This window comes from Nyctereutes procyonoides, unplaced genomic scaffold (genome assembly GCF_905146905.1).
Source record: "Nyctereutes procyonoides isolate TBG_1078 unplaced genomic scaffold, NYPRO_anot_genome, whole genome shotgun sequence".
Classification (NCBI taxonomy): Eukaryota; Metazoa; Chordata; class Mammalia; order Carnivora; family Canidae; genus Nyctereutes; species Nyctereutes procyonoides.
In genome coordinates this window covers 2,047,171-2,062,456 of record NW_026575141.1, presented here as the reverse complement: position 1 = coordinate 2,062,456, position 15,286 = coordinate 2,047,171, and positions in this window count along the sequence as shown.

Genomic DNA, 15,286 nt, shown 5'->3' with positions numbered 1-15,286 from the left:
TGAGCTGATCCCCTGGGAACATGGTGCACAGCTGTGACCTCATTGCCATCTGCTACGGACTGAGTTGTGCCTCCCTCTCCCCCACTCATATGAAGTCCTAACGCCAAGGTGACTGTATTCAGGAGTAATTGAGGTTAGATGAGGTCATAAGGGTAGGGTTCTAGTCTGATAGGACTGGTGGCCTTATAAGGAGAGACACAGGGGAGCTTGCTCTCTCCACGTGTGTGCTGAGCACAGACTCTGTGAGGACACAGTGAGCAGACAGTTGTCTGGGAGCCAGGAAGGGAGCCATCACCAGAACCTGACCCTGCTGCCACCCTGATCTCAGATGTCCAGCCTCCAGCACTGTGAGAAAACAGAGAAATGAAGACTCGGAGGTGGGTGGCTCATGCCCAGTCCCACCAGATTGAGAGAGGACCATCGGCAGGAGGTACGCCTCCAATTTCTACCTTTGAGTGTTTGCTATTGTGCTGTTTCCCTTTGGGGCCTCAGCTCAGTGAAGACCTGTTGATAGAGTGAGAGTGGGAAGAAAAGTGACGGCTTCCCGGTGCTCTGGCTACTTCTCCCCCTCTAGGACAGATGGAGCGGCAGTTCTCGGGGCCCAGCAGTTAGGCGTCCTTGTGCAGGGAGACTTCCAACACGAATGATGGGTTTCTGTGGTGGGCCAGGGTGGGGTTGGCCCAGCAGAGCAGGTGCTTCTGTGTTTCTCTCCAGGAAGTCCTAGAGAGTGAGGATGCTGTCTGTCAGGAGAGAAAGGCCTGTGGATTCTGGAGCACCAGACATGAGCCAAGCTGATAAAACACAATACTAACAAGGTTACAATTTTTGGGTTTGTTCCGATGCTAATAAACACCTTAAAATTACTTGTCTAGAGCATTTCTATTTCACTAAGCCCTTTCATAAGCAGTGCCTCTTATTCTTTACAACAACCCTGGGAGGCAGATCTTATCCCCAGTTTGTAGGCAAAGAAACAGCCTCAGCTGTGATTCACCAAATTCACATAGTTTTTGAGCAGCAAAGGCAAGACACGAAGCCCTGTGTTCTATTCCACTCCCCATCTCCTATTTCACCCAAGGTTTGCTCTTCACAGGGAAATCAGTAAGGGCTATCAGCTGCTCCTCAACTCAGCTACATGGTATCTTGTGCTTTTGGCTTTGGGGAGTGAAGGGAATAGGTGAAAACATAGATGGCTTACTATAAAGTGGTGTTTCTCACATGGAAATCCAGGGAGGCCTACCTCCTAGTAAGATGTTGAAATGTATGTTTTAAAAACAAGTGTGGGTCCGTTTTTTAGTCAAGTTTGGGCGATACTCCATACAGCTTGTCATTCCTAGGAAATTATGTTATCAATTAAAGGCTCTGAAAAGTCCTTCAATGAGGAAGTTGGTATAAATTTGTTTAATTCAGCATTAGACAACACAACTCATTTTTCTATCAACATCTCAGTCCCGAGGGCAAGTGATGCAGGATGTAGAAATATCAGCGGCTAAGAGCACAGTGGGCATGTGTTCACTCTGACAGGAATAAAGGATTATTGAATTAAAAGGAATTGAAACTATTATCATTGTCAAATAAGCATGTTTAACTCCTCTCTAAAAACCCATCACTAAAAATTCTTTAGCTAAATAAATCTCTTTAAAGGATCAAATCATGTCATTGTTCATGTATAAGCGTATTTTCACTTAAAGGATTAATAAACAAAACATCAACCGCTATTATTCTTATTTTATCTCACTTTCCTGCATTTTTCAAGTTTACAAACTAGGCATCACTTATAAACTACACAAAACAAATAATTTAAAATAATCTGCCACCCAAAAGCTTAAGATTTAGGACCAAACTTGGACCGTGGAGGACCAAGGGAACAGAGGGGGAAAACTCCATCTGTGGGTTCCTGGGTAGGGACAGAACATACTAGAAGGTATTGAAAGACAAGGGTCCAAGAGTGAGTCCAGAGGTGTGAAAATGTAGGTTTTAGATATGGAGATTTCTGGACCCAAGACATGCATACACCTCAAGTCTGACGTATGTGTGTCCCTGTGTGGCCAGAAGGAAGGAAGCTTGAAGGGAGACATGACACAGAGCAGGACTCAGCTTACAAAGTGGGAAATGGGATGCAGAACAGCCGCACAGTCTGACACTCTGCAGCACTGCCAGTGTAGACAGGGTGAGGGTGCATGCAGGATCAGCTGGAAATATGCAAAAAAGCTGTGGTCGTGGTAATGGGAGCCCATGGTTAACCCTGACCCTGTGCTAGACACGGGTCAGACAGTTTATGATTGACTCACTTAATCCTCACAACAACCCACCCCCATTATATAGATGGGGAAACTGAGGCAAAGCAGGCTACAGAGCTTGCCCAAGTTCACTGAGCTAGTAAGTGGCTGCCCCAACAGCTGCTTCCCCTGAGAGATGGACGAGGTATGTCTGCCTGGGAAGGCAGGCCCCATGTGCCCTGAAAATGGAGGAAGGGAAAGGTGCGGCCCTCCATTTCAGATGGAGGACACTGGCTATGGAAGCCCCATGCGGAACCCAGAGCGGCCCACTCCGCCTGGGAGGACGATATGAAGAACCAGAGCTGGGGCCGAGGGCCTGGCCAGAGTCTAGCCCAGTCATTCACGTTCCCCGGCAGATGAGGCCAGGCAAGGACTTGATTCCCAGGGGGGCAACGGTAGTTTGGGACTCAGCAGGGCTGGAGCCCTGGTAGCCTGGCCCCTTGTTCAGTGCTCCTTCCACTCCTCACATCTCGTGTCAGCTCGGGCTGGGGACCATAGGTCCAGGACGGCAGAGACCAGGGTCTAGGGCACGTCAGGAAGATTCACTGCTCTGGGCCACGGAGACTGGCTTTAGCCCAACTGGGAGTCATGAGTGAGGTGCTAAGACAGAAAGGTCACTGTGGGTGTGAGCACCAAAGGAACAAGTCCCCTCCTCCACCATGTCTTCCGCTTCTCCCTCCCCAGCCCAAAGAGGTACCAGTCCCTGACACTGGCCCCTTCAAAGCTAAAGCATTTTAGAGCCTGATAAACCAAAATGCTGAAAATTCATCTGATTTGGTTAACCCAGTGCTGAGGCTTAAATGATCTCCTGAGATAATCAGTAACTCGGGCAGGGGAGGGGCGCTCCGTGGAGAACTGGGGCAGAGCGGGGTGGGTGCCCACAGCAGGAGGGCACCATGGGCAGCAGCAGCGTAGGGGGGCAGAGACACAGGGCACCGGGAGGAGGGGGAGGCACAGGGATGACAAAGATACCAGCTCCCCCCCCCCCCCCCCCCCCCCGCCGAACACATGCACACGCACATAGGCTTTGAGCAGCCCTGGTAGGCTTGCTCCAAGATCCTCCTTTACCCCAACATCCTCTTCCACACCTGCCACCTTCTACCTCGACTGGATTCCCTTCCCTAACATCACCCTCCCCCGCTTCTGCCCTCCCTGAAGGGGAGATGCATGCGCCTAAAAAAGCAGGGCTCTCGGGTACCCTGGTCAATGAGTAAATCTGGGCAAAACACCCAGAATGATGACTGAACTTAGTGGTTTCCCCAGTGTTCTGCCAAGGACACCAACATCAAGTAACACTTATTATTTGATATTTTTTTTAAAGAGTCCAACGTGACCCCCAGCGTAATGCTCTTCCCAATTTACCAACCAGGAGAGGTGTGGGTGGTCCCTCAGCCTGTTGGTTCTTCACATGCATACTCTCTGCACTCGTCTTTCCCCAAATGTCACTTTCTGCTAGATGCCCTCAGAGGTGGGTATGTGCCAGGGTGTGAGTCACAACATGACAGCAGACGCCAAAAGGGGGCAAAGTTGTTCTCCCTCTTTCAAAACAACATTACATGCTCAAGAATGAAATCAGACCCCTTCCTCACTCCATGTACAAAAATCAACTCCAAATGTGTCACAGGCCTAAATGTAAAAGCTAAAACTATAAAACTCTTAGGAGAAAACAGGTAGGACACTGGGTGGCTCTGGTTGGTTAAGCATCTGACTTCTTGCTTTCAGCTTGGGTCATGATCTCAGGGTGGTGAGATGGAGCCTGGCATTGGGCTCCATGCTCAGCGAGGAGTCTGCTTCTCTCCCTTCCCCCTTTCCCTCTTCCTCTGGCCCTCCCATTGCTCATGGGTGTGCACATGTCTTTCTCTCTCTAAAATAAATATGATGCCAAAACCACAAGAAACAAAAGAAAAACAGACACACTGGACTTCATAAAAATTAACACCTTTGTGCTGCAAATGATACCATCAAGTAAGTGAAAAGACAACACACAGAATGGGAGAAAATATTTGCAAATCATATATCCAATAAGGAATTTGTTTCCAGAATATGTAAAGAAATCTTACAACAGGGGCACCTGGGTGGCTCAGTGATTGAGCATCTGCCTTCAGCTCAGGTCATGACCCTGGGTCCTGAGATCGAGTCCCACATCAGGCTCTCCGCAGTGAGTGCCTGCTTCTCCCTCTGCCTGTGTTTCTGCCTCTCTCTCTCTCTCTCTCTGTGTCTCTCATCAATCAATCAATCTTAAAAAAAAAAAAAATCTTACAACAGTAAAAAGCAATCCAAGTTAAAAAAAAAAGTGGGCAAATAATCTGGCCAGACATTTCTCCAAAGAGGATAAATACAAATATGAATGGTTAATAAACACACAAACCCATGTCCAACACCATTTATCATCAGGCAAATGTAAACCAACATCACAGTGTACCACTAAACTACCTCACGACAAATAAGGATGGCTATAATCAAAAAAGACAGACAAGGCAATAAGTAATGATAAGGATATGGAGAAATTAGAACCCTCACATACTGCTGATAGGAACATAAAATAGTGGAGCCACTTTCGAAAAGTCTGGCAGCCCTTCAAAATTTTAAGCAAAATTTTAAGCACAGGTACCATTGCCACAGGAGTGGCAATTCTGCTCCTAAGATTATACCCAAGAGGAATGAAAACAAAAGTCTACACAAAAACTTGTACACCAATGTTCACAGCAGTATTACTTGCAAAATAATAAATTAAATAAAATGCTCAAAAAGCAGAGACCCTACTCTCCATCAACAAAATGTGGTAAATTCATACAATGGAATATTGTTTGATTATAAGAAGAAATGAAGTTGTGGCACATGCTCCATACACATGCTACGACATAGGTGAACCTTGCAAACATTGCACTGAGTGAAAGAAGCCAGTCTCAAAAGACCACATACTGCGGGATTCCATTTCTACGAAAGGTCGAGAACAAAGAAGCCGAGAGAGAGAGAGAGAGAGAGAGAGAGAGAGAGAGAGAGAGAGTAAATATGTGGTTGGCGGGGACTGAGGATTGGTGTGGGAAATGGAGAGTGATTGCTAAAGACCATAGGGTGATGAAAATGCTCCAAAATTAGACCGTGGCGATGGTTGCACAACTTTGTGATTATGCTAAAAGATACTGAAATGTATGCTTGAGAAGGGGAAACTCTATGGTATATGGATGATATTGTAATACGCTGTTCTTACTTTTTAAAGATTAAGAAAGTGGCGTGACCCCATTAGGAAACTGAATAGATCAACTTAAATGTCCAGTTTTGCTTTTGACTGGAATTCCCCCAGTTTGGCAGTACTGATGGTCACAGATTGCCCATAAGTTGACTAGTAGACCCAAACACCTTCCCGCAAACATCTGGGTAATTCATCTTCTGCGGGGCCTCGTGTGAACACCAGTGAAAGCAACGCTGGGGTCAGGATGAAGATACAGTGGGCAGCAAAGGCTGCTGGGCAGGAGCCTCTGGGCCAAGAGGAAAGCCAGGACATGTGGCCTCTCACCTCACCCACAGGAGCAGGGGATGCTATGATGCCCCTGAGCCCCCAGTTCAGGCCTGGGGAGAGCTTCTCAAGTCAAGAGGAAGGGCCAGACCCCTTGAGCATGCTGGGGGGTGGGCAGGGGGCCTCTCTCATCTACCCACTATTGACTCTCTGAGCTCCCAGCTGGCTTCTAAAATGCTCCAAGATTTCCTTTGTCTAGATAGGGGTCATCCCCACCTCAGCAGAGGCCTACCTCTCAGCACTGGAGGCAAACCCCCTCCCCTGCCCCCCCACCGCCACCCCAGAGCTCTGCCGCCATGATGGGGAAGGTCTTGCACTTCAAATGCCCATTAATAAGCTGGGAGAAGCCAGGCAAACTGAGCATAACGAGGTTCACAGATGACACTAGTTTCGGAGGAGCAGGAAACCCACGCCTCGGACACAAAGCAAACCATCTGCGGAGGGAGAGGCTAGAAACCCAAGGCAAATGATCACTGCACCAGGCATGCTGGGAAAGTGTTGTCTCACTGCTGGCAGAGGGAAGGAGCAGAAGCCAGTTCCTTGGGGCCCAGGAGGCACAATGTGGACTTCAGCTCCTGATGATAATCTACGGCAATGAAGGATGTGCCAGTGCAGCCATTAGCTCAGCCAGTCCAAGCAGCACATGCCAACTCTTCTAGCAAAGATTGTGGTCCCACCATGACAGAATGATATTTTTTCAAAGATATTTCTATGTCTGCTGGCATTCTCTTGGGCGGCATAGACAGAAACTTCTGAGAACAAAGATTTATCAGGGCTGACACAAGGCTCTACAAATGTTGCCTGTTGTGAGTTTATAGATTAGATGTGGTCAGCTGAGTAGGGCAGCCAACGGGTCCCATAATAACACAAAGAAAAGCTAGCCAGGGCTGGGGGCAGGAGTGGGCAGAAGCAGAAAGGTTAGATCTCTGGCAGGTTTGGCTGGGGGGTCAGAAGAGGCACAGATACTTGCTGATGTGTTGGGGCTGGAGGAGGAACTGGGTGTCCCCGAATTCAGACACGGAAGCCCTACCGGCAACATGACGGAAGTGCAGAGGAGGCCTTTGGGAAGTAGGGTTAATGAGGTCATGAGGCTGGGCCCTCATGATGGGATTAGTGCCTTTATAAGAAAAAGAGACATGGCTATGAGGACACAGAGAGAAAACAGCAATCTTCAAGCCAGGGAGCATCTCCTCACTGGGCAACAAACCAGGTGGCGCCTCGATCTTGGACTTCCCAGACTCCAGAACTGTGGGGAATGAACGTCTCTTGTTTAAGCCATCCAGGCAATGGTATTTTGTTATAGCTGCGTGAGCCAACTAACACACCAGGCGTCCACAATCCCGGGCAAATGGCACCACTACATTATGGCAAGGGCCTCAGGGAACATGGACTCACAACTTCTGAAAAACCCTGTATCCCTCGTGCCCTCAACAAGTATTTTAGAATCATCTACTCTCCAGACACTGATAACACAGCGTGGAGCCAGAACCGGAGCCTTGCTCTCGTAGGGTTTCTATTCGGTGGACTTCAATAAAGTGGCTAACAGTTCAATAAAGACAGATCTGCGTGCCCTTAAGCTGAAGTCCTTCAAATAGTGTTTTCCTAAGACTTAGGTTGATGTAAGGATATGCTTTAGAATATATCAACTCGGGACAGCTGGGGGCCTCAGCGGTTGAGCATCTGCACTTGGTAATTCATCCCAGGGTTCTGGGATCGAGTCCCACATCGGGCTCCCTGCATGGAGCCTGCTTCCCCCCTGCCTGTGTCTCTGCCTCTCTCTCTCTCATCTCTCATGAATAAATAACCTTTAAAAAAATCTAAAAAAAATTGGGTTTCTTTCCTAAACATCTTTAAGATAAAATTCACTAATCATAAGCTGGCACATCTAATGTAAACAAGTCAATGGTTTTTACTCTACTCAGAGTTGTACGACTATTACCACAATCTAATTCTGGAATGTTTTCTTCACACCAAAAAGAAACCCTGTACCTCTTAGCAGGCATTCCCCATGCCTCCTAACACCTACCCTGGACCCACTACTTACTTTGTTGTCTCTGTGGATTTGCCTCTTCTGGACATTTCCTATCAGTGGATTCACACAACACATGCTCCTTTGTGACTGGCTTCTTTCGCTTAGCGTGTTCTCAGGGCTCACCTGTACCACAGCAGGCATCAGCACTTCATTCCCTTTCCCACCAAGTGATCTTCCGCTGCATGGATGTGCCACATTTTGTTTTTTCATTCACCAGCGGGCAGAGATTTGGGTTGCTTCCACTTTGGGGCTGTTATAAATAAAGCTGCTATGAGCATTCAGGTACAAGCTTCTGTGCGGGCCTAGGCCCTCAGTTCCGTGGGGTATATTCCTAAGGGTGGAATTGCCGGGTCATATAGTAGCTCTGTGTCTAACCCACTGAGGAACTTCCAGACCCTCCCAAAGCAGCTGCACCGTTTCACGTTCCTAGCAGCGCAGGAGAGTTCTCATTTCTCACATCCTTGCCAACACTTGCTGTTGTCCTTTTGGATCACAGCCATCCTAGGGGGTGGGAAGTGGTATCTCATTGTGGTTTTGATTCGCATTTATTTCCCTAATGATTGATCGGTGATGCTGAATGCCTTTTCATGTGCATATTGCCCATTTGGTATCTTCTCTGGACCTTCTGCCCATTTCCCCCTGATTGGGGGCTTCATTTCACACTGTTCTGGAGATTAAAAGCATTAACCTCAAGCGAGCATTTGATGAGGAGGAGGCCGAGGTGACTGAATGTGAGGGTACCATTAAACACCCAACCCCTCCAAGAAAAAAACTAACCTGAAATTGGTGCCCTAAGGAGGGAAGCACAGGAAGTGGGGGAGGGAGGGAGGCCGCATCTTTGTGAAATGCAGACGTACCAGGTTTTCAGCCCAAGGAACAGCAAACCCAGTTCAACCACATAAACGAGGAGGAGAAATGTATCACCTCTCAGAACAAGAAGTCCAATGGTGGAGACCAGTTTTAGCTGAGGCTCAGACTCTTCCCACATTTTACCTCTGCTCTCTGCCATGTTTTGTCTCTGTCCTCAGCCCTGTTGCTCCATGGTCACAGGTGGGCACCCATGCTCCAGTCCTGGGCACTCACACAGCAACGTCAAAAAACATCAGGGGACACAAAACCTAGCCTTACTAAGGTCTCTAGTTAGCCTTCCCAGAAGCACCCAGAAGACTCCCCATACCTTAGTGATCAGAATTAGATCACATGTCTACTCCTAAGCCAATCATGACAAGGACAAAGGAATTACTATGATTGGCTTAGGTTATTCAAGATTTAGGCAGCTGGGAAGGCAGGGCAAGTTTACCCCGAAAAGACCTGGCCACCTGATACTTGAACAAACTCAAGGAAGGATTTTTTTTTATTTTTTATTTATTTATGATAGTCACAGAGAGAGAGAGAGAGAGAGAGAGAGTCAGAGACACAGGCAGAGGGAGAAGCAGGCTCCATGCAGGAAGCCCGATGTGGGATTCGATCCCGGGTCTCCAGGATCGCGCCCTGGGCCAAAGGCAGGCGCCAAACTGCTGCGCCACCCAGGGATCCCAAGGAAGGATGTTTTGAGGTAGGCCATGGTAAACATCATTACAGGCTGTGTGAGAGTATGGAAAAAAGCCCTGGAAGAGACCTTGACCTTCTTTACTACCCTCTACAGATTTATAGCTCTTCCCGGAGGATGTTATAGGCCACCCATAATCTTTTGTGCCTAGTAATGCTCACTCTAAGGACATTATTTATGTGACTTCAAGCTGCCTATAAAACAAGGCAGTGACCCAAGTTCTCCTGGCTCTAAAGGACTGTCAGGTCCAAATGGATGGTACTTGAAGGTGAGCAAGAGTGGGTGCGTGGAGGGTCGGCGGTGAGTCTGTGGACTCCTAGATTTCAGACCCATGAGGTAAGTGGTGCAGGTATCAAAATAAATTATGAGGAGGAGCCGGTTGGGGAGAGGTGAGGGAACGGTAAGTAGTCAGCTGTTTTGGACAACCTGAGATGGTGGTAAACATTGTCCAGGAAAATAGGCGTAGCGTTCTCAGAACTTGATTTCTTCCCTCGTTTATTTTTAATCTTCTAGCAACAGGGAAAGGGCACAGGGAGGGCAAGTGGCAGAGGCTGAGTTGGTGATATTTCATGGAGCCCCACACACCTGCTCTGTACCTGCCTTACTGAGCAGCTCCAGCCTCAGAGCCAGTGACCCAGCACCACTGAATATGACTTGAGAGTTCCCAACCGAGTTTCTTTTCTTTGGAAGTCTTCTCTCCTCAGAAGACCTCGGGAAACCAGTAGCAATGTGGAAGTAGTTTCATTTAGAATGGCTGGGCTCTGTGGCCCGCACCCTCCTGGCCCACATGGGGCCTACAGAGCGGTTGTACCTGGGACTCCCCCGGGAGGCAGAAGCAGCCAGCGTGCACACAGCCCGGCTGCTTCCCCATCTCTCTTCCTGGGGAGCAGGCCAAGGGAGGGAACACGACGAAGTGAAGCAGATGTCTTGGAGCTCGGGGGAAGGTGACAAAGGAAGCAGGGAATTTGTCTGACAAACTCGGGCAAGCAAAACTATCATCAGCCGCAGGCGGGAGGCTTTCTGTGACTTTTCCTCTGCTTGAAACCTCAGTGACTTTGCACAGGCCAGAACATCTTGCACTAGTGCAGCCAGTACATGGAAGGGAGGGCGCGAAAGGAATGGAGCTACGTTTACTGAAGGCGCATATTGCACAAGGCACTGGACTAGAGGTCGGGGTCGGGGAGATGGCAGTTCACAATGAACGGGGATGCCCTGAAGGTTTTGGTGGCAGGATGAGGCACGTGCAGAAAGGAGGCCATGTGGCAAGTAAGAGCCAGACTTCTGGGGAGAACGGGACTGGGTCGAGTTTACCAGCTCTTATGACCTTCGGCAAGTTACTTAACCCCTCTAAGCCTTGGTTTCCTTATCTGTAAAATGGGCATAAGAAAAATACTTCACTTATAGGATTATTGCAGTAAGAGGTGATGTATATGATATGTTCAACACAGTGCATGGGGGCAGCCCGGGTGGCTCAGCGGTTTAGTGCTGCCTTTAGCCCAGGGTGTGATCCTGGAGACCCAGGATCGAGTCCCACGTCGGGCTCCCTGCATGGAGCCTGCTTCTCCCTCTGCCTGTGTCTCTGCCCTCTCTCTCTCTCTCTCTGTGTCTCTCATGAATAAATAAATAAAATCTTTAAAACAAAACAAAACAAAACACAGTGCTTGGTTCCAAAGAACCCTCCACAAAGGTCAGCTATTAACAGGTGGGTAGGGAAAGGGACCAGAAGTGCCTTTGTCATAGGGACAGCCTTAAATCCCTTTGAATTTATTTTCAACACTTTTTCTTGTGAAGAAAAAAACACAGCATGTACATGAACGCACAGCCCAATGAATTATCATAAATTAAATGGATCTATTCACCACCCAGGCAAAGGAAGATTATTACCAGGACCCTTAAAGACCCGTTGGTGTCCTCTTATCAATACCCCCAGGAGGGAACCGCTATCAAGTTATGCAAACACTTCATTTTTCTTTAGAGTTTTACCGCATAAGCATCCATCCATAAACACCACCAAGTACTCTGCCTTTTTAAGAAGTGTATATGAGTGAAATTATACATTTATTCTTGAATACGTCTTTTCCTCAAGTTTGTGGGAATCATCCATTTTTACTTGTAGCCATAATTCATTCATCTGGATTAATGTGGCTCACGCCACACGCCTCCATATATATTTTTCTTCTAAGGGCACATTTGGTTGTTTCCACTTTGTAGGTAGTAGGAATGCTACCGGACATTCTCTGGGGTGTACTTAGGAAGGGCACGGCTGGGTCATCAGTTATGTGTATGTGCTAGAGAATGAACGTGCGTCCTCCCAAAATCAAATGTTGAAACCTAATCCCCACTATGCTGGTATTTGGAAGCGGGACCTTGGGGAGGCGATTAGGCCATGAAGGTGGCTCACTCACGGATGGGATGAGTGCCCTGATAGAGGAGCTCTCTCATAGAGCCCCCTTGACCCTTTCACCACGTGAAGGTGACAGTGTCCATCTAAGGGACATGTCCATCTAAGAACCAGGAGCAGGCCTGCACCAGACACCAGATCTACCAGCAGTTTGTTTTGGGAGTCCCAGGCTCCAGAACAGTGAGAAGTGAATGGATGGTGTTCTTAGAAGTCACCCAGTCATCTATAGTAGGTCTGTTGCAACTAAGGCAGTATGTTCGGCTCCAACAGTGCCAAATCATTTCTCAAAGTGGTTGTACCAATTTGCAGTCTTATCAGCTATGTATTAGAAGCTAGTTGCTTCATGTCCTTGTCAACACTCCATATTTTCCCTCTTTTTAATTTTTGCCATTCTGGTGGTAAATGGTGGCATCTCATTGTGAATGTAATTTGCATTCCCCTAATTAGTAATGCCGTTGAGTACATTTCATACGCTTATTGCCCATTTAGATATTTACTTTCTGTGAAATGCTTATTTCAGTCTCTTGCTCATTTTTCTGTTCAGTTGCCTTTTTCTTACTGATTTATAGTTCTTTATATAGTCTGGATATGAGCTCTTTGTTGGCTTATGCTTCATAAGTCTCTTGTCTCTTAAGGCCTGCCTTTTCACTCTCTTCATCATGTCGATGAACAGAAATTCTTAATTCCAATTTATCAAACTTTTCCCTTATGGTGTGTGGTGGTTTTTTTGTTTTTGTTTTGTTTTCTTTTGTTTTTGTATCTTAAGAAATTTTTTCTTATGCTGAGGTCACGAAGCTATTCTTCTATATTGTATTCTAGAAGTGTTCATGTTCTGCCTATTCATTTAAATGACACTCCAATTAAAACTGACATGAGTATGGAGCAAAGTAGGGTCCAGTCTCCCTTTTGTTGGGTGTGGGTATTAAATTGACCCAGCACTATATATTTTTTTTTATTGAGATACAATTGACATATGACATTATAATAGCTTCAAGTATATCACATAATGATTCAACATTTGTATATAATGTGAAAAGATCACCACAATTAAGTCTGATATCCACCACCACATATACACATTTTTTTTCTCATAAGAACTTTTAAGATCTACTCTCAGTAACTCTCAAATATACAATACAGTATTATTAACTACAGCCACCAAACTGTACATTACCTTCCCATGATTTTAGAGTGGGAAGTTTGTACCTTGACCACCTTTACCCATTTTGCCCATCCCTCCCCACTCACCTCTTGCAACCACCAATCTGTTTTCTGTTTCCATGAGCTTGGCTTTTTTAAGATTACACATATAAGAGAGATGATAGTCATTCCTCTTTCTCTGATTAGCATAATGCCCTCAAGGGCCATCCATATTATCGCAAATGACAGGATTTCCTTCTTTTTTATGGTTGAGGAATATCCCACTGTGTGTATATACATATATCTTTTCTTCATCCATTCATCTGTTGATGGACACAGTTTGCTTCCTCATCCTGGCTATGATGGTAAAAAAACTGCAGTAGGTAATGCTGCAATGAGCATGGGTGTATATATCTTTTTGAGTTAGTGTTTTCATGTTCTTCAGTTAATATCACTAGTAGAATTTCTGATCATATGGCAGTTCTATTTTTAAGTTTTTTGAGGACCTCCATACTATCTTCAATAATGGCCGCACCAACAGACGTCCCCACCAACAGTGCACAGGGGCTCCCTTTTCCCCACATCCTCACCAACGCTTGTTTTTTGATAACAACCATTCTAACATTTGAGAGGTGACATACGTTTTTAAGGACCAGTCTTTCCCGTCCGGCCTGCAGTATCACCTCGGTTATATAGCGACCATTCCCTTGCTGCTCCTTTCTGTTTGGGGATGCCCTATGCTGCTCCACTAATCTGTCCAAGGTCACACTCTCTTCATTACTATAACTTGATAATGACTCTAGTAGAGCAAGTCCTCCCATCTAGTTCTCCAAGAGGTTCTTAGCTATTCCTTTTTCATTTTTTAAAGTAAGTTCTCTTTACTCTTGGCTACTTTATCATTCCTCTTGATTTCAAAATAATTTCAAACTTACAGAAAAGTTTGGAGAAGAGTAAAAATTCAATCTTTTATTCTGAACCATTTGAGAGGGAGTTGCTGACTTGTGCCCCATCAACCCAATACCCGAAACGAGAACAGTCTCCTATATAACCACCATGCGATCGTCCAAAAAATCAAAAAGTCACTATACTCCTGTCGTCTAATCCATAGTTCAGTCCCTGGTCAAGTTCTGCCAAGTATCCCAACAGTATCTTTTACAGCAAAAAGATTCAGTCAAGGATCACGTACTGGCATTGGTTACTGTTGTTTGTTTTGTGTCCTTCAATTTGGGAACAGTTCTTCAGTTATTTTCTTGGCTTTCAGAATTTTGACACTTTGGAAGGTTACAAGCCTTTTGTGTATGGTCCCTCACTTTGGGCTTGTCTGACATTTCCTCATGACTAGATCAGGCTATACATTTTTGGTGGGAATATCACAGAGGTGAAGCCCTGTGTGTTCTCCTTGCATCCCCATCAGATCTTGATTTGACCCATTACTGGTATCAGAATGTTAGTCACTTGATTAAGGTTTCGGTCAGGTTCCTATAGTACAAAGTTACTCTTTTTCCTTTTGTAATTCATAAATTGGCCATCAATTTGAAATTACAGTTCTTAAAAAAAACTTCAGCCCTTCATGTTAATGTCCATTGATGTTTCTTGTGTGAATTATTACTGTAATGGTTATCTAGTGATGATTTTATAATTTTGTTATTCCTTTTCCATTTATTAGTTTGCATACTATCCTAAGGAAGAAGTACTCCCTTTTCCCTATCTATTCATCCATTTATTTACGTTATCAGTCTGAATCCTACATATCCATGTTACTCCATGGATTACTATCAGTATTTATTTTGATGCAGTATTTACTATCATTATTTATTTAACTGCCCCAGATATGAACGATATCCCCTTCAAGTTGGCTCTGCCCTTTGGATACGTTCTCATCCTGTATTTTTCCTGTCCCAGCCCTGGAGTTAGTTGTTTCTTCAACAAGTTATGGTTCCTTTTAGCCCACTAACTGGTATTTAGAAACCAAGATCTGGGCACCTGGACTGCTCAGTGCCATTAGGATGCTGTTGCTTCTCAGTTCTCTCAGTGACAGAGCTAAGGAGTATATGTATGAATATTCATACAGATATATGCACATATATATGTACTTTATACAATGGTATGAATAGAAACATATAAATATGCACACACACTTATATCTGTACTTACTTCTGTACCTATATTTATACTTAAGACCACAATCACATCAGTATTTCCAATTCCAAACCAACACTACAGAGTTCATCTTAGTTTTCTCCTTTTCCATATTTGTAATTCCCTCATCTGACAGTAAGAAGCTGGCTCCTGTCATCTTCAATATATTTATTTACTAGGTCAGTGTCTTCTGTATGTAACCACTTTCCCACTGCCACCATTCTTCTCCTAC